We start from the raw sequence: 18,396 nt of genomic DNA on the forward strand, positions 1-18,396 counted from the left end.
CTCGTTCCAGTTCACCAGTATCTCCCAGAAAGAGCTTATATACTTGTTTGGAGCCCTGATTTTTGTGACTGCCAGGTCACCTGGCCAGCAGAGCTTACACTTATGGTCCTACAAAACATGTATCTGTGTACGTTTTCATACTTTAAAAAGCCACTGCCTGAGGATCTGGCTTCTAAACAGCCTGAATCTAGGGGCTGAGATCCTCCCATTAGGGATGCTGACAGGTCTTGGCACATTCTCAATTACTGGGAGTTATTAAAAATGTAATGGGCTGCTTGCATAAGCACAAAGGTTTGAGAGACAAAAAAGCATTGGAGCAGGGTTGAACAACAAGCTTCATCTCCTACACAAGGCCACTCCTTCAAGGCTGAGAGAGGCGATTGTTTCATCTACTGTACAGAAACCAAAACAGAGGGTCAAGAAGATGAAGAAACAGAGGTGTATGTTCCAAATGAAAGAACAAGATAAAACCTCAGGAAAAAAAAAAGCCTTAATGAAATGGAGGTAATAGGAGAAGAACAACAGGATAAGCATCTCCAAATAAGGGGTGAAAGTGACAGTGGCCAGCTGATAAGAACCATCCTTCCTGACAATTTCCTCTTTATCCCCATCTGGAATGTGGGTAGTCAATGTCCTGGGAGAGAACTGGACCTGGGACAGGATTATAAGGGAGGATCCTGGGACAATGAAAAACCCCGATCAAACTTCTACTTCTTTGAGACCAGCTTGAGGTATCATCTGGTCTGCTTTCCTGCTGGCTCTCTGGCTTCCACAAAGGAGAGCCAGGTGTGTCATAAGGCGGAGTGGAGGGGAGTTTTATAACGATAAAGGAGTCACTCCAACAAGAGGATATAACATATGTAAATATATATGCACCCAACACAGAAGCACTTAAATATATAAAGCAAACATTAACAGACCTAAAGAGAGAAACAGACAGCAATACCATAGTAGGGAATTTTAAAACCCCACTTGCATCAATGGATAGATCATTCACACAGAAAATCGATAAGGGAACATCAGCCTTAAATGACACATTAGACCAAATGAACTTAACAGGTATATATAGAAAATTCCATACAAAAGCAACACAAATACACACTCTTCTCAAGTACACATGAAACATTTTCCAGGATAGAGAATATGTTAGGCCAAAAAACAAGTCTTTTTTAATTTATTTATTGTATTTTATTTATTTATTTATTTATTTTTGGCTGTGTTGGGTCTTCGTTTCTGTGCGAGGGCTTTCTCTAGTTGCGGCGAGCAGGGCCCACTCTTCATCGCGGTGCACAGGCCTCTCACTGTCGCGGCCCCTCTTGTTGCAGAGCACAGGCTCCAGACACGCAGGCTCAGTAGTTGTGGCTCACGGGCCTAGTTGCTCCGCGGCATGTGGCATCTTCCCAGAGCAGGGCTCGAACCCGTGTCCCCTGCATTGGCAGGCAGATTCTCAACCACTGTGCCACCAGGGAAGCCCCCCCAAAACAAGTCTTAATAAATTTAAGAGGACTGGAATCATATCAAGTACCTTTTTTCCAGGTACAATGGTATGAAACCAAAATTAATTACATGAAGGAAGCTGGAAAATTCAAAACTATGTGGCGATTAAACAACATGCTACTAAAACACCAATGGGTCGGGGCTCCGGCTCCGCCTCCCGCTTCAGCTCCAGCTCCTGCTCAGCCCAAAGAGCCTCCACCAGCCTCTGCTTTAGGAAAATCAGCCCCTCCTTATGCTTCAGCCTGCAAGGGACCAGAAGACCATAAAGGTTTAGGAATAAAAATGAAACCCAACACCCACAGGAATAAAAGTCTCAATGTCCATCCAGTCATAAAACCCAGTGGAGGTGCTGGGGAAACTGCCCAAAGGAGACAGCATTACAGACAGAAAAGAGAAGGACAACTAAAAAATCCACCTACTGGGAAACGCGTGTAAAAATCGGCTCTTTTTAGAGTTGCGAAAACTAGCCTAGTGCTAGTGAGAGAGGAGGCCACCAGCTGAGATGTCGGGCAAGTGCTACCAGACTCCATCAGTCCACAGGTCTCTCCCCCAACACCCGCAGCAGGCAAGGTGCTTCTCCTCCCTCCTGCTTGGCCTGACTGAACCCCGTTTGTCTCAACGGTCATTTTGGGGGGTTGATTACAAAGCACACGTCATGGATTCTAGATTTTTAAACGTTAAAAACTTTCCCCTAAGAGAGAACAACAGACCTTAAAGATGATCTCTTTTCACTCTTTTGATTTAATCATATATACCTTTTGACATTTCTCAAGAAAGAGCCTACAGACCAGATATTGTGTCAGGCCTATCTTTCCACGTAGCGTCGAATTGGATTCAATCAGCAGCCGAGTTTGTCATCCTAACAACATCCTGTGGAGTTAGAAGCTCACAATTACAAAGTGCTTCCACATCAGTGATATCGTTTGCTTCTCACAGTAAACCTTAAGGAAGGGAAGGGAGGTAATGTTACCCCCACTGTACAGATCAGTAAATTGAGACCTACTGCCACTTTTTCTGGCTTATTGGACGAGACAGCAGCTTCCTTGGAAGGCACAGAGGGACTGACTCTGAGGGGGGCGCATAGGAAAGGTTCAGGTCGTGGCAGCAACGTGTCTCTGCAAAACAGGATCCTGAAAAGGGGGTTTTCGGGTAAGGATGTGGTAATGAAATACTAGAGCGGGAAGACAAACACGACTTAGGTCACGCTGTTGCCTACGGAGAGCTCTGGGTGAATGGCTTCCTTCCCTAACTCTCTGCTTTCTCAGTCCTATCCATTCTTCAAAGCCAAACCCAAATCCCACAGATCCAGGAGCCGTTCTTGAGTATCTAGCACAGAGAAACCATAATAACGACACCTTAAGATTTCCATGTGCCTTAGCTCCTTACATCATGATAAGCTTTCGAGGTAGGCTTCGTAGTCCGTTTCACAAATGAGGAAAGTGAAGCTCAGAGGGGTTCAGTAACCTTTCAAGCTGACACAGCTAATAAGCAGCAAAGTCTGGATTTCAAACTCCATCACATCACAGCGGCCTCACCTTCCTGTACATGTATCACACCTTGTATATTGCCTGCCCACGTGTCCCTTAGTTCATCAGCCTTTTGTTGGAAGTTCTTTGAGGGCAGAGAGCAAGCCTTATACTTCTTTGTAACCACCCCCTCCCGTACTTAGCAGAGCCCCATGTACACAGTAGGTTCTCAATAAGCATCATATGTTAAATATCTATTGGGTAGGAACAGTAGTTACGGGATTTTTTTGGTACTCTGAATGTCAGGGTCTCTGCTGTATATAATTAAAACAAGAGTGAACATGGGAAAAAAAGAACAAAACAACCAATGGGTCAAAGAAGAAATCAAGAGAGAAATTTAAAAATACCTTGAGACAAACAAAAATGGGAATATGCCAAAATTTGGGGGATGCAGTAAAAGCAGTTGTAAGAGAGAAGTTCATAACAATAAATACCTACCTCAAGAAACTTTACACTTCAAGGAAGTAGAAAAAGAAGAACAAATGAAGCTCAAAGTTAGTAGAAGTAAGGAAATCACAAAGATTACAGCAGAAACAGAGACCAAAAAGACAATACAGAAGTTCAGTGAAACTTAGAGCTGGTTCTTTGAAACGATAAACAAAATTGACAAGTCTTTAGCTAGAGTTACCAAGAAAAAAAGGGAGGACTCAAATAAATAAAACAGAAGTAGAAGAGGAAATATCACAAATGGTACAACATAAATACAAAGGATCATAAGAGACTACTATGAAAAATTATACACCAAGAAATTGGACAACCTAGAAGAAATAAAAATTCCCAGAAATATACAACTATGAAGAGAGAATCATGATTAAGTAGAAAATAGGAACAGACCAATTACTAGTAAGAAGACTGAATCAGTAATCTAAAAGGAGGTCAACATCATGAGTCATCAGGGAAACGCAAATCAAAACCACAATGTGATATCACTTCACACCTGTTAGGATGGCTATTATCAACAAGCCAAGAAATAACAAGTATTGGTGAGGATGTGGAGAAAAGGGAACCCTTGTGCACTGTTGGTAAGAATATAGACTGGTGCAGCCACTGTGGAAAACATTATGGAGGTTCTGCAAAAAATGAAAACTATAACTACCATATGACCCAGTAATTCTACTTCTGGGTATTTATCCAAAGAAAACAAAAACACTAACTCAAAAATACATATGCACCCCCATATTCACTACAGCATTATTTTACAATAGCCAAGATATGGAAACAACAGAAGTGTCTATCAATGGATGAATGAATGAAGAATTTTATATACATTATATATACACACACACATACATACACACACGATGGAATATTACTCAGCCATAAAAAGAATGAAATCTTGGGCTTCCCTGGTGGTGAAGTGGTTGAGAGTCTGCCTGCCGATGCAGGGGACATGGGTTCGTGCCCCGGTCCGGGAAGATCCCACATGCCGCAGAGCGGCTGGGCCCGTGGGCCACGGCTGCTGGGCCTGTGCATCCGGAGCCTGTGGTCTGCAACGGGAGAGGCCACAACGGTGAGAGGCCCCCGTACCACAAAAAAAAAAAAAAAATCTTGCCATTTGCAACAACATGGGTGGGCAGCATGATGCTAAGTGAAATAAGTCAGAAAGAGAATGACAAATACCATTTGACCTCTCTTATATGTGGACCCTAAAACAAACAAACAAAACACAAAACAAGCTCAGATACAGGAAACAGATTAGTGATTGCCAGAGGCAGGGGGTGGGGTAGTAGGAGAAATGAGTGAAGGGAGTACACATTTATTTTTAAATGTTTTTACATTTAAGCAAAGAATCTGTGTTACAGGTCTATGACATAACTTCATTAAAGGAAAGGGGGGAAATTTATCTGAAAATGAGTAGACATTATAAGACTGAGGACTAAAGGAACTATATGAATAAGCACTCTTCTCTTGTTAATAAAGTGGTTTCCCTCACTTCTCAATTCTGATACCCCTATACACGTGTACTGGGTTTGAGCAAGTAATCAAAGAGATGATGAATAATGGTTAAAAAAAAAAAGAAGAGACAAATTTTTTAAAAATAAAATACTGTTAATTCTGTGGAGGTTTATTAATAAAAAATAATGTTTAAAGGGGGCAATGTTGCTCATTCTGGTTCTGAATGAGTCCTTCCTCTCTATAAAAAGCAACAAACTTTGTGACTATATAGTGATTGCTCCCTGCCCCCAGGTGCCAGGGTTGGGGGCTGCAGGATTCAGGGCACTGCAGGCCTTTTCTTCTTTGTCACACAGCCTCTCTTGCATCTTCTCTTCCCTCAGTTTCCATTACCTCTCTCTTTCCTGGTTATCTTCACTTTTCTCTAACTGCTCTTTCTCAGGTCCTCTGCTGGCCCCTGGTCTGTTTCCCCAGAGCTTTGTCCTTCACTCTCCCATTGTGCAGATTCCCCAAGGGACATCTTCTAAACCCAAGACGCCCATGTCGTCCACCCTGTATGTTGAAGACCCCTACTTACATCTTCAGGCTGCCCTCTCTGCTGAGCTCCAGAACTGGACCCCAAATATATTTAATCACAGGTGTTTATAAAGTTTCTACTATGTATGACATAACTGGGTAGAGGATATCTCTACCTGTTTAGATAATTCAAATTTGATATATTAGAAACTGAACAGATCATCTTCTCTGTTTCTGAATGGCATCAACAATCACCCAAGCCAGAGAGGGAAAGAGAGAGAGAGAGAGAGAGAGAAGGAAGGAGAAGGAGGGAGATGGAAGGAGGGAGGGAGGGAGGAAAGAAGGAAGGAGGAAGGAGAGGAGGGAGGGAGTGAAGAAGGAAGGGGAAAGGGGGAGGGAGGGAGGGAAAGAAAGGAAGCAAGCTCAGTGCTCAGCCTAGTTCGTGGTCAAGAAGTTACAAAGTTTATACTGTGGAAGTATATGTCAGTAATTGAAATGCAATTGAGATATGGCATCCGTGATGTCTATGGAATAAAAACACTCAAAAGTACCTAATTCCAAAAATGCTAGGACATTTCTAACATAGAAGTGTATTTTATATGTTCTCATAGGACTGCTTTAAGGATTGTGGCTAACTTAAGTCTTCTATACCAGGAAGCTGACCAGATTCCCCAAGGAAATGCCTTGGACCTCCACACCCAAAGCACTGGGTTCAGAGCACTGCACACTAAAGAAATGACTCCCACCAAATGCTCATTCCTGACCAGGCAAAAAATAACTCTCCCTATTCCTGAGGTCTGATAGCAGGTGTTTCAGTGAAATGCCAAAGAATGAGCCAGGAAAGAGACACATCATATTCAAAAAAGCCTGTGCCAGCAAGGAGAGCGGGGGCAGGAGATGGCAGTAAACTGGGGACTTACAGGAACAAAGAACACAGAGACAGAGCAGGTGTGGTAGGGAGATGCTTTCCTGAGATCCGTGACCTTCCTTTGACCACACACATCAGAGAACTGTTCAGATGAGGTCAAGAAACTCAACGGTTGGTATTCAACGTACCAACTTGGCCAAATGCATCTGTCAGTGTGACCTGAATTGCCTTGGGTTTCACCTATTTGTGGGCGTAAATAGAGTTCGAGAAATGGTATCAAGCAAAAATTTCCTGGTTTATAGTTCTGTCTTGTTGTAGCATTTTGGTCCCTAAGTACACACACACTGAGCATCCTCAGAGGTGTTTGCATGGGTTTCAAAAACATGTTCCATTTGTTCTTCCACTTTGGCAGCCACTGGAATGTCAGGTGTCAGCTAAGGTATCCGAGGATGGCTCTGTCACACTGACACTGCTGTGTGCCCTCCATGAAAGAGCCATATTTTCTAGTCTGCCAGGAAACCTGGAAGAGTGGTTCACACCCTGAAGATGGCAGGACAGCCCTGTGCGCCTTTCACTCTCCTTAGGGCCGTGCTCCATGTAGAAACACAGAGATGCTCCTCTTTCCTTGGGACACAAACCTAGTGCAAGGGGCTGAACAGAGGAATAATACCTTCTTGCCTCCTTCATTTCTCCATCTCTGCATCCAAGTATTTGAATCAAAATTATTCCAAAATTCAAACTATTTTGTGAAATGCTTATATGTCATGTTGGGCCTGATACTTATAAAGTGGATAAAAGGTCTCTTCTAAGAGCTTCAGGGTTGAGAGAGAGCACCAGAATGGTAAGTCAGCTATAGACGCAGCGACTACGTTTTCAAGGTTTAGTGGACAGTTCCTATTTCAAGTAGTCTGCTCCATAAATACACTTGTCTTCAGACAATGTGAAAATAAAATGACTGGAATACTGTGGAGCAAGGAGTAGAGTAAGGCGCAGCAGGGTTTCATGAATTAATTATGCAGTAAGGACCTAGAGGTTTTTTTAACCATTTTTCTTTTCCTTTCCATATATGAAAATAAATTGCTAAAGAAGATGAACTTCTGGGACTTCCCTGGTGGCACAGTGTTTAAGAATCCACCTGCCAATGCAGGGTACATGGGCTCGAGCCCTGGTCTGGGAAGATCGCACATGCCACGGAGCTACTAAGCCCGTGTGTCATAACTGCTGAGCTTGTACTCTAGAGCCCGCGAGCCACAACTACTGAGCCTGCGTGCTGCAACTAATGAAGCCCGCACGCCTAGAGCCTGTGCTCTGCAACAAGAGAAGCCACCACAATGAGAAGCCCGTGTACCACAATGAAGAGTAGCCCCCACTCGCCGCAACTAAAGAAAAGCCCGCACGCAGCAATGGAGACCCAACGCAGCCAAAGATAAACATTTTTTAAAAAATCAAAAATAAATGTGAAAATGTTTTCTTTTGCTATAATAGTAAAATAATGCATTTTCTCAATCTGCTGTTGTTCTTTTTAAAAAGTTGGTTTTGCTACTCTTTTTTTTTTTTTTTACAAATAGAAGTTTCAAATTTTATGTAGTCTGAACAGTTGGTCTTTTGTTTTATGATTTCTTAAAAGGATTTTAAGCTTAGGAAGTCATCCTTGGTTTTAAATTCACAGATCTAATACCTTGTTTGAGCAGGCATTTGGAAAAGGATGTTTTAAAAATATTTAACTTTTTAATATATCTGGGATTTATTTTGTTATACACTATGAAAGATGGGTCTAAATTAATTTTATTTCCCTTAAATTCCTACCCAGTTATTCCTGCACAAGTTAATGAATAGTTCTTCCTTTCTGGTGATGTCACTTTTGTTTCCTAGCCAATTCTTGTATGGAAAAAAATCAATTCTGGACTGTCTAGTGTGTGTTCTATATCTTTATATTTTTCCTTCTTTCTGTAGTGTCTTATTTTAATTATCATAGCCTTATTTTTTTTCACCATAGAGTGTTTATTTTCCATATAAAAGGGCAGAAGCTAACATGTGAACAAAAGGGTAAAAAGCGTGGAGCTCGTGTGGGAGACCATGACAGGTGACTTGAGGCTGAGGGTGGTGAAGGCTGGTCCAGGGGGAGAATTGGAGGTTGGGATGAAGAGATGGGGTCAGATCCAGGCCCTGTCCTTCAGGCAGACCATGAGACATGTTGATGCCAAAATTTATGGGATATAGCAAAAGCAGTTTTAAAAGAGACGTCTCACAAAAAATGCTTACTGGTCTTGGAGAGTTTCCCAGAGAGGCATGGGGTGAGGGATGGTGACGACTGCTGTTCACCCTGGGGACAGAGTCAACTGGCGGCAGCCACCGTTGGCGCTCTCCCCACCATGTGGACACTGGTGCTGGTGGGCACCACTCCCTCCAGCTCAGCTTTATGCTGTACTTAAATATCTAGTGTGGCTGTCGTTCATATTCTTCATTCAAAAATTTCTTTGATAAACTTATCAATTTTTTCTTCCTGAGAACATCAGAATCTAGTCAGATTCTCCAAATTTTCTTAGAATATTTATTGGACTTTGTAAATCATTATGAGGGTTGTCATGAGTTTGTGTATTATTTATGTATGAACTTACACCCATTTTCAATCAACTTTTGATGTTTGTGATGACAGAACACAGATTCGAGTCAATGAATTAGTCTAAAATAGTAACAAAGACATTTTATCTCAGTTGCCTCCTTCACTTGAGCAATTCATAGCCAAATTAAATTTAATCCCCTTTCATTTTTGCACCTAAATGTCTGGTGGAGATGTAATGCAACAATCAAGGATCCAGTGACTGGCCTCAGGGTGCAGAATAAAAGACACAATGATAAACATTGTCAGTGAATGGATTTGGAAACACTTGAAGGGTAATCCACGTTTCAACTTTTAACTTTCATTTTAATTCGTCAGTATTTCAAATGGAAACCCATGATCCCCTTCTGCAAGAATTTTCACCTTGGGTGTTTACAATTCTTTTCTCTTATTTCCTTTGCCCTCTTCATGCTTGTGGTATCTGTACAGCAAGTTCTCCTGGCCCTAATTCTTAGTACTCTTGAAACTCTCCTGACAGCAGAAAGCAGTGATCAGACAGGTTGAATGATTCAATGGAAATTTAATCGGATCTCATTTTAGCTACGTGTAAGAAGCAACCTGCTGTGAACTAGAATTGTAATGCTGGAAGTTATCTGATTCCTACAGGCCTCTCTTCCTTCTCTGCCCTGGTGAATGACTGTTAAAGGAAGTTAAAGCATGTAAAACATGATAAACATTGATTTCTTGCCTTGGCTATTGAACTGGACATCTTGCCTTCTTGCAGGTAAAACTGAAGAGGAGTATGATAGATTCTAAATTTTATTTATAAGGGTGAAGCTTTTAAATGTACTCACTTAAGTTGCTTCTTGAGGCAGTAATGTCCTATTTCCTTTACATTAGACTTCCAGCTTTGAACGCAGTTTATAAAGCAAAACAAGATGAAACAAAAACCTAGACAAAGCAACCTCTGTCAGTAGAACACTTTAACAAAGACTGATGACCTGAAGAATAGGGTTGACAAGATGCGATTGGTCAGTTCACTGCTCTGAAGGAGAGGCATCCTTTATTTGTGGCTGCCTAGGGAAGGCCAGTTACAACGCAGAAAAGCTAAGAAATGGTAGGAGAAAGTGGAGAAACAAACAGGAAAAGAGTGAAAAACTGCACATAAGAAAAATGGAAGGTATAGAAGAAACAGCAACTTTTACAGTTGATTGTGCCACAGTTCAAGAAGAGTATAGCGACCACTGTTACATTGTTGGCCCCCCGTGATCTCCCAGTATTTGCCTCTGTGTAGTCCTCTTTCTTAGAACCTGAGTTGGGAGTATGACTTATTTTAATTAACTGGCAGTGGCAGAGTGATGCTCTATCAGTTCTTGTTCCAAGCCTTAAGAAGTTCTGCTTTTGTTCTCTTCAGAGCCATGATCTGCTTTATAAGAATTCGGTTAGCCTGCTACAGCTATGTGGAGAGGCTGTCAGAAAAGCCACATAAGAGGGAGAGGCCCTGAGAGACAAGCCTGGCCATCCCAGTGTCTCAGTCAAGCCCAGGCCCCTGCTGACCTGCCAGCTGGATGAATCCACGTGAGTAGCCATCAGTAAGATCAACAGAAGGGTCACCCAGCCAAGCCCAACCCAGATTGCAGAATTATGAGCAAATAAAATGTTCATTGTTTTAAGCCACTAATTTTTGGGGTGGTTTGTTATACAGCAAAATATAGCTCCTGGCATGTTAAAATGAAGTCAGTGATCAAGACGCAGTGACTCTACTCTCTGAGACAGTATTGTGTGGACTGAAGATGCACGTCTGGGACCAAAGCAAGCTTGGTTCAAATCCTTACTTTTTCACTTTTTAGCGCTTATGGCCTTGGGCAAGTTATTTAATCTTTCTGGGGCTCAGTCTTGTTATCTGTGAGTGAGAGAGCTATTTCTTCTCTCACAAGATAGTTAAGAAATGAAATGAGTGAAAGTTTGGGGCACAAATTAAGTACCCACCAAATCTTATATTATTTGTTATATTCCATTTCCTTCCTGTCGTTCCCTCACCCCCTGAGGGGATAAAAGTGATCCAAACTACATTAACTCTTTAGGGTAGCCCCGTGACCTGCTAAAGGCAGTTCTGTCATAGGTCAGTTTTGCACTGCATATGTACATTTGGCAAACAATTCTTGTGTTTTTATGAAAAAGAGGTAAACTCCTAAACTACAGGTGATGGATTTTTAAAATGATAGCAGGTTTGTGGGGCACTGCTGGAGACAATGCACATTTGTGTCCATGTCCCAGACAGCCTACACCTGCTCCTCTGCAGTATCACAGCTGTTTATGAGACTAAGCTGGGGTCACCAAAGAATACTCAAGTTACATTCAGCTTATTTTATTGCAGAGGGCATGAAGGCACATGCTGTATTTCCATTTGGTTTTCACAAAAATGCATTACTATCTCAATGGTTTGTGAAGTTCACTTAGGCAAAAATTGCAGATTTCGAGGTAGTACTGCATACACTTTGGTGTTTGTTGAGTCCTTGTCTTCATACTGGAAAGAAGAAAGTCCTATATTGAGTGACTAAATTAGGTGCAGACACCAAGAGAAAACACACACATGCACACAGATGAAAGAAAGGATTAAGGAAAAAAGAAATAAACCTGCTCTGGCCTCAGTTTCCAATTTGTAAAATGAGAAAGCCAGACTAGAAGGTTCTCCAAGGTCACTTCCAGCTCTGAGTTTTAGCAGACATCTCAAATTCGGTGCATTTATTAGCCCTTTGTGAGATGAAAAACACAGGTTGTTCTCCAGCAAAACTTTAATTGCAGAGCTTTAATTAGAAAAAAATCAAAATACTCTTTCAGATTATGCTTTTTTAATTTTAGTTTTAATTGTGTTTTTATTGTTTCCATATTATTTTAAAAGAGAGATGAAAGCTGCAGTTTGACAAATTGCTACATCCGTCTGCTTGCCGTACAACTGCCCTAGCAAGTTAACTTAAAACAACTTTCTAAAATGTACTTTTAATGAGAAACTTAGACCCCTGAAATTTGTATAAAACATTTTTTTCCTTCAGACTTCTTATAGGGCTGTAGAGTTTCCATACCTCAGTGCCAAGAGCATGGCAGAGGAATTTCGCTCAGCTTAGTAATTACCTTGTGTTACTCTAGCTCAAAGTTGTTTTTCTCTTAATGGCTTAAGAGAGCCATTCAAATGCTTTGATTCTAGTAATACAAGTTTTAATGGGCAAGGCAGGTGAATGCCCATGTAATGTTTAGCCTATTAAACTGGCCATATCCAAAGCTTATGCAGAGTAAATTCTTACTAGGGACTCTGAATAAGGGCAGATCAACATGGACAAAAGCTTGAGAAAATAAGAGAGCTAAAGTAAGTCTGCGAATGTCCTTCCTCTCTCCAACTAAGATCCCGATTATAGTGGACATTTAGTTTTGCCTTCTTTCATGGCGAGGGGAGAAGAGCTCCCCAAAGTCTCCCTGTGTGCTTCCAGAATGTTGATTCACCCGCAGGCTTCACAGTGGACCATGTATATGAGACCACGGTTTCTCAGACTATCTGTGGTGAAGGACCAGTTTGCTTCATCTCCCACACCCCCATCCACTGTGGACTGGTACTTGTATAAAATATAGTAAAAATGAATCACTGGAAAAATGACACACGAACTATGACATACAAAATATAAGCCTCAGTTTTTATTATTAAATTTAATGACTCTCTCAAATTGCAGTACAAGTTTCTAACCATCCTCAGTTTCTATACTTACCTTTTTTTTTTTAACATCTTTATTGGAGTATAATTGCTTTACAATGGCGTGTTAGTTTCTGCTGTATAACAAAGTGAATCAGCTATACATATACATATATCCCCATATCTCCTGCCTCTGGCATCTCCCTCCCACCCTCCCTATCCCAACCCTCTAGGTGGCCGCAAAGCACCGAGCCGATCTCCCTGTGCTATGCGGCTGTTTCCCACTAGCTATCTGTTTTACATTTGGTGGTGTATATATGTCCATGCCACTCTCTCACTTCATTCCAGCTTACCCTTCCCCCTCCCCCTGTCCTCAAGTCCATTCTCTGTGTCTTTATTCCTGTCCTGCCCCTAGGTTCTTCAGAACCATTTTTGTTTGTTTAGATTCCATATCTATGTGTTAGCATATGGTAATTGTTTTTCTGACTTACTTCACTCCGTATGACAGACTCTAGGTCCACCCACCTCACTACAAAGAACTCAATTTCGTTTATTTTTATGGCTGATTGTCTAAACTTATCTTGTTGTAGATGGTAACAAACATGTGGAAACAGGCATTGGTCCACGGACCACACTTTGAGTAGCACTGACCTAGACTAGGCCAGTAGTATTCTCTGGTTCCCAGTAATTATTTCATGGGTGTTCTTATGACCTGAGCTGGTCCCAGTCACTTGAATGTTGGGACTTTGGTTGAGAAACTGGGACAACAATTCTGTTTTTCCTGGCTGGATGCCACCTTGGGACTATAAGAGAAGTGGCTTGAGAATGAGTCAACACCAAGAAAGCAGAACCAAGAGGTAGCAAGTCAGAAACTGAATCTGCTCCTGTGTTATAGAGAAATAGAAGCCAATAAATTAAAAATTTTGCTCAAGCTAGAATTCATTAGGTTTTCTATCATCTGCAAGAGAAAGAGTCCTATGTGATATAATTTGCATGTTTCCCCCTAACTCTCAGTCACCTTGCCAGTCATCTTTCCAAAACAGAGATCTGGGAAGGCCATTCTTCTGGTTATGAAAACCTTAGCTTCCCACTCCCTTGGTCCAGAGTTCAGGCTTCTTAAACTGTCATTCAAAGTCATTCACAGTTGAGTCCCCTTCTTTCTCAGCCTCATTTTTTTGGCTACTCTCATCCTCAGACACATGCCCAATGCTTTAGTGTGACCACACATGCACTTTTATATATGTAATAGGTTTGCTCATGTTCACTTTGGCTGGATTGCACTTTCTCTTCCCACACCCTCCTCTGATTTTCTAAGAATAGGAACTTGAGAACATAAGGTGTTCATTACTTTTAAATGTTAAGCATTATGCATCACCATCATTCCTGCTGACTCAAGGGCTAATTTTGAGAGTGTTGGCAGGAGGGCAAATTGATGCACCCAGACATTTGACAAAAACTGCATTTAGACTCCAAAGCTTTCATTTCACAGGGAGTCTGATATGGTTATATTACCAAAATCTCAGAAAACAACAAACTTAGACAAAGTGTGACTTTAAGTTATTGCAAAAATGAATAAGCAAGAAATGAAAACATATGTCTGCAGCAAAATGTGTACACAGATGTTCATAGCAGCTTTATTCAAAATAGCTGAAAGTGGAAACAAACCAAATGTTCATCAGCTGATCAGTGTATAAACAAAATGTGGTATATCCATAAAATGAAATATTACTTGCCATGCAAAGAAGTGAAGTGCTGATACATGGAACAACATGGACTAACCTTGAAAACATTATGCTAAGTGAAAGAAGCCAGATATAAAAGGCCACATATTGTATAATTCCATTTATATGAATGTCTGGAATTGACAAATCTATAGAGAAAGTCGATTTGTGGTAAGCTAGGGCTGGGGAGAGTGATGAGATTGAAGGGTGAAGGCTAGGGGGAACAGAGTTTCTTTTCTAGAGTGATGAAAATGTTCCCAAATTGATTGTAGTGATGGATGCACAACATTGTGAATATACTAAAAGTCATTGAACTGTACACTTTTAATGGGTGAATTATATGGTATGTGAATTATGCCTCAACAACGTGTTTTTTTAAGAAAAAGAGTTTATAGGAGCTTTATTCATAGGTGCCAAAACTGGGAAGCAAGAAGATGTCTAAGGTGAATGGATAAATCAACTGTGGTACATCCAGACAACTGAATAGTATTTATTCAGCACTGAAAAAATGAGCTATTAAGCCATGAAAATACATGCAGGAACCTTAAATGCATATCACTAAGTGAAAGAAGCCAATCTGAAAAGGCTACCTACACACTGTATCATTTCAACTATATGACATTCTGGAAAAGGCAAAGCACTGGAGACAGTAAAATGATTGGTGGCTGCCAGGGGTTAGGGTGGAGGATGCAGTGAAGAGGCAGAGCACAGAGGATTTCTAGGGCAGCGAAACTACTCTGTGTGATACTACAATGGTGGAGACATGTCACTATACACTTGTCTAACTCACGTAAACTATGGGCTCTGGGTGATAATGATATGTCCATGTAGGTATGATTGTAACAAATGTCCCACTCTGGTGCTGCATTTTTTTTTTAATTTCCTTCCTCCCTCCCTCCCTCCTTCCCTCCCTCCCTTCTTTCCTTTCCTTTCTTTTCCTTTCCTTTCCTTTCCTTCCTTTCTGCTGTGTTGGGTCTTCTTTGCTGCGCGCAGGCTTTCTCTAGTTGCAGTGAGCGGGGGCTACCCTTCGTTGCGGTGCATGGGCTTCTCATTGCAGTGGCTTCTCTTGTTGCAGAGCATGGGCTCTAGGTGTGTGGGCTCCAGTAGTTATGGCTTGCGGGCTCATTAGTTGTGGCTCACAGGCTCTAGAGCACTGCCTCAGTAGTTGTGGTGCACAGGCTTAGCTGCTCCGTGGCATGTAGGGTCTTCTTGGTCCAGGGATCGAACCCATGTCCCCTGCATTGGCAGGCGTAACCACTGCACCACCAGGGAGTCCTGGTGCTGGATGTTGATAGTGGGAGAGGTTGTGTGTGTGTGTGGAGGGGTGTTGGGGGGGGTCAGATGGCATATGGAAGCTCTGTGTTTTCTGCTCAGTTTTGTTGTGAACCTTAAACTGCTCTAAAAATTAAAGTCTAAAGAAAGAAGCAAAGGAGGGTGAGGAGGAAGGGGGTGAGGAACAGGAAGAGGGCGAGGGCAAGGATGGAGAGGAGGAGGAGGTGACCTCACAAGGCCCATCTCAGTTGGCACCACGTCTGAAATTTTCCCTGCCTCTCTCTCATCTCCCTCCTGGCGGAAGAATTAATTGCTCTTTCATCTGTATTTTCATTGTGTTCTTATTCCTACTTCTTTTATAGTTCATATCACTTTATTATACTTGTTTGCAGGCCTTACTTACTGAACTATGACCTGCCTGAGGGCAGAGGCAATGCCTTATTTTCTTGATTTTCTACTAGAAATACTACATGGTAGAGTTCAATGAAAGTGTGGTGTGTGTATGAACGAAGAACATCTTAAAGCGGCAGTGTTCAGTTCAGTTTTAAAGGATTCTACTCTAGAATCTGTTGTTCTTCAGGCTCTTTGGTAACCTAAAAAAAGCTCCCTCTACGTGGCTCATCCCTGGGACCGTGGCCAGGATGTGAGCGAGAGCACTGAGGACATGTGACAATCCTAGACGAACGACTTATCCCTACTGAGTCTCCTCCAATAGGCAGCGTACTATTCTAGTAGAGCTTTTGGAAAATACTCTTTCTTGGGGATAATCTAACCATGTGCAGCCTGAAATCTGGAACCAGACTTCTGTGTAGTGATGGAGGTCAACTGGGAAGATGTCATTGGGCGGAGAGGAGAAGCTCTCACTCTACTGAAAGCCACCACTGCCACCTCAGGATGGCTGCCTGAAATGCTCTGGTGAGAGCTTTATTACAAGGCTTTGGGGTTAGATATATGTAAAATGTGTGACATGCGTTCCTGGGAGGGATGACATTTTAAGCTTTTATTATTCATTTATACCTTACTGAGAATCATATGTAATAGAGTTCTTGAAAGTAGGTTTTAAGAGGGCAACAGAGAAAACTTACCAAGATACTGGTGCTAAGAATGAAAAGGAAAAGGTACCTAAGAGGTGATAGGATGCCAAAAATAGCTTTTCTTTACTTCCCAAATTTGGCCTCACTTAATGGATAAAGTGAATATTCTCAATCACATAACCACTTTAATTTTAGTACCAGGGCATACTTTTTAAGAAGTCACTTATTTATACTGTTTAAAATAGTAGCATTGAGAATGTGGGGAATTTAGTAGGCAGGGCTCTACTACTTACTTGCTGAACCAAATCTAAGGAAGTTTCTTCCCGTCTCTGAACTTCAGTTTTATTTACTGATAAAATGGGCACAATAATACCTGTACTGTTTACATCACAGGATGTTTGTGAAAATGCACTGAGATCGCTGAAAGCAAAATGTTTTATAAATTAGACAAATAAATTTATAATTTATCATTGATGTTAGTCTAGGAAGGATAAGTGCTGTGAACTTCTGCTACTAAATACCAATGGAGTTTATTTGTGGTTGGTACAAAAAGAAAAAAAAAAGCAAAGAAAAGTGCTGTACATTTAGTCCTTTGTTTCTTTCAATTTTGAAGGAGCTCTACCAGGTTCTGAAAAGGAATCTTATTAACATTTTGGGAAAAGCCTTTTTATTGAAACTTCTTGTAAGTTTTACACACAAGGCACACACATGTATGTAAGAATATCTAGCCAACATGTGCCCTTTTAAAAGAGAAAAGCTCTTCTATAACCATCTTCTCCAAGGATCGTTAATTTGTATCAGAAAATAGGAGAGGCAGGCAGGGATACCTTCCTAAGGAGCATAAAATGTCTGAGCAGTTATCACCCATAGCATCTGTCCCTTCTCTGATCTATTCCAGAGATCACTTGCCAATTCACAAATGCCATGGGGGACCTCTCCTGTGCGGTTATGTAACTCTTGACCTGTGTACGGCTTGCCCCTAAAACTGCACCATGAGGTCCTTAAGGACAGAGCCTGCGACTTACAGGTACTTGTGTCTCCTAGTTCCCAGCAGGAAATATTTATTAAATGAAAACTTGGCTGAGGCTGCATATCAAGGTCAGGAGGAAGTGGTGCCTCTTGGCAGATTTTATCCTCAGGGTAGGTTACCTGTTCCTGCATAATTGAAAGAAGACTCTGTGGGTTTGAAGGCTGTCTAACCCTTTCACAGGAGATCAAGTAACTGTGCTAGGCCATGGGTGTCAAATAAAGGGCATCACAGTTTAAGAAGGACATGAGAAATTAGGAGACAGTTCAGAGAACAGCTATCATGAAGATAAAGAGTTTAGAAAGGAAGATGTAGGAAGAGGGGAGGGAAATACTGGGGTTATTTAAACCTGACAAGAGGAGCCTGAAAAAAAGCATGGCAGGTAGTTGATTTTCAAACATTTATGGGGATGATTATATAGAGCAGAGCTTCTCAACCTTTGTGGCAAGGCACACTTAAGAAAAGATGATATTTACAGGGCCCACAAGGATAATCAGGTAAGGCTGCTCAAGACTCGATTCTTCTCTAAGGCTTTGACATTCCTGGGTCCCACCGTGCCACCAGAGGACTTAGCACAGCCTTTGGGTAGTGTTATGGACAGAATATTTGTGTCCTACCAAACTCATATGTTGAAACCCTAAGGCCAATATGATATCATAGTATTAGGAGATGGGGCCTTTGGGAGGTGATTAGGTCACAACAGTGGAGCCTTCATGAATGGAATTAACGCTCTTATAGAAGAGACCTCACAGAGCTCTCTCACCCACTTTTTCTGCAGGGTTGCTGGGAGAAGACAGCTG

At 41.6% G+C, this 18,396-nt stretch overlaps 1 long non-coding RNA gene across 5 annotated transcripts in view; it reads right to left on the reverse strand.

The window, feature by feature from the left end:
* Positions 1-18,396, reverse strand: part of LOC308611361 — a 175,335-nt gene that overhangs the window by 56,532 nt on the left and 100,407 nt on the right. The window contains exon 3 of one of the 5 annotated variants that reach the window (XR_014014870.1): positions 1,180-1,739. The exons of the other annotated variants lie outside the window; for them this stretch is intronic. This is a non-coding gene — a long non-coding RNA (uncharacterized lncRNA). Of the gene's footprint in view, positions 1-1,179; positions 1,740-18,396 lie in introns of those variants that run through there. 5 annotated transcript variants of the gene reach the window in all.

Source organism: Mesoplodon bidens, assembly GCF_964165515.1.
Source record: "Mesoplodon bidens genome assembly, contig: HAP1_SCAFFOLD_72, whole genome shotgun sequence".
Classification (NCBI taxonomy): domain Eukaryota; kingdom Metazoa; phylum Chordata; class Mammalia; order Artiodactyla; family Ziphiidae; genus Mesoplodon; species Mesoplodon bidens.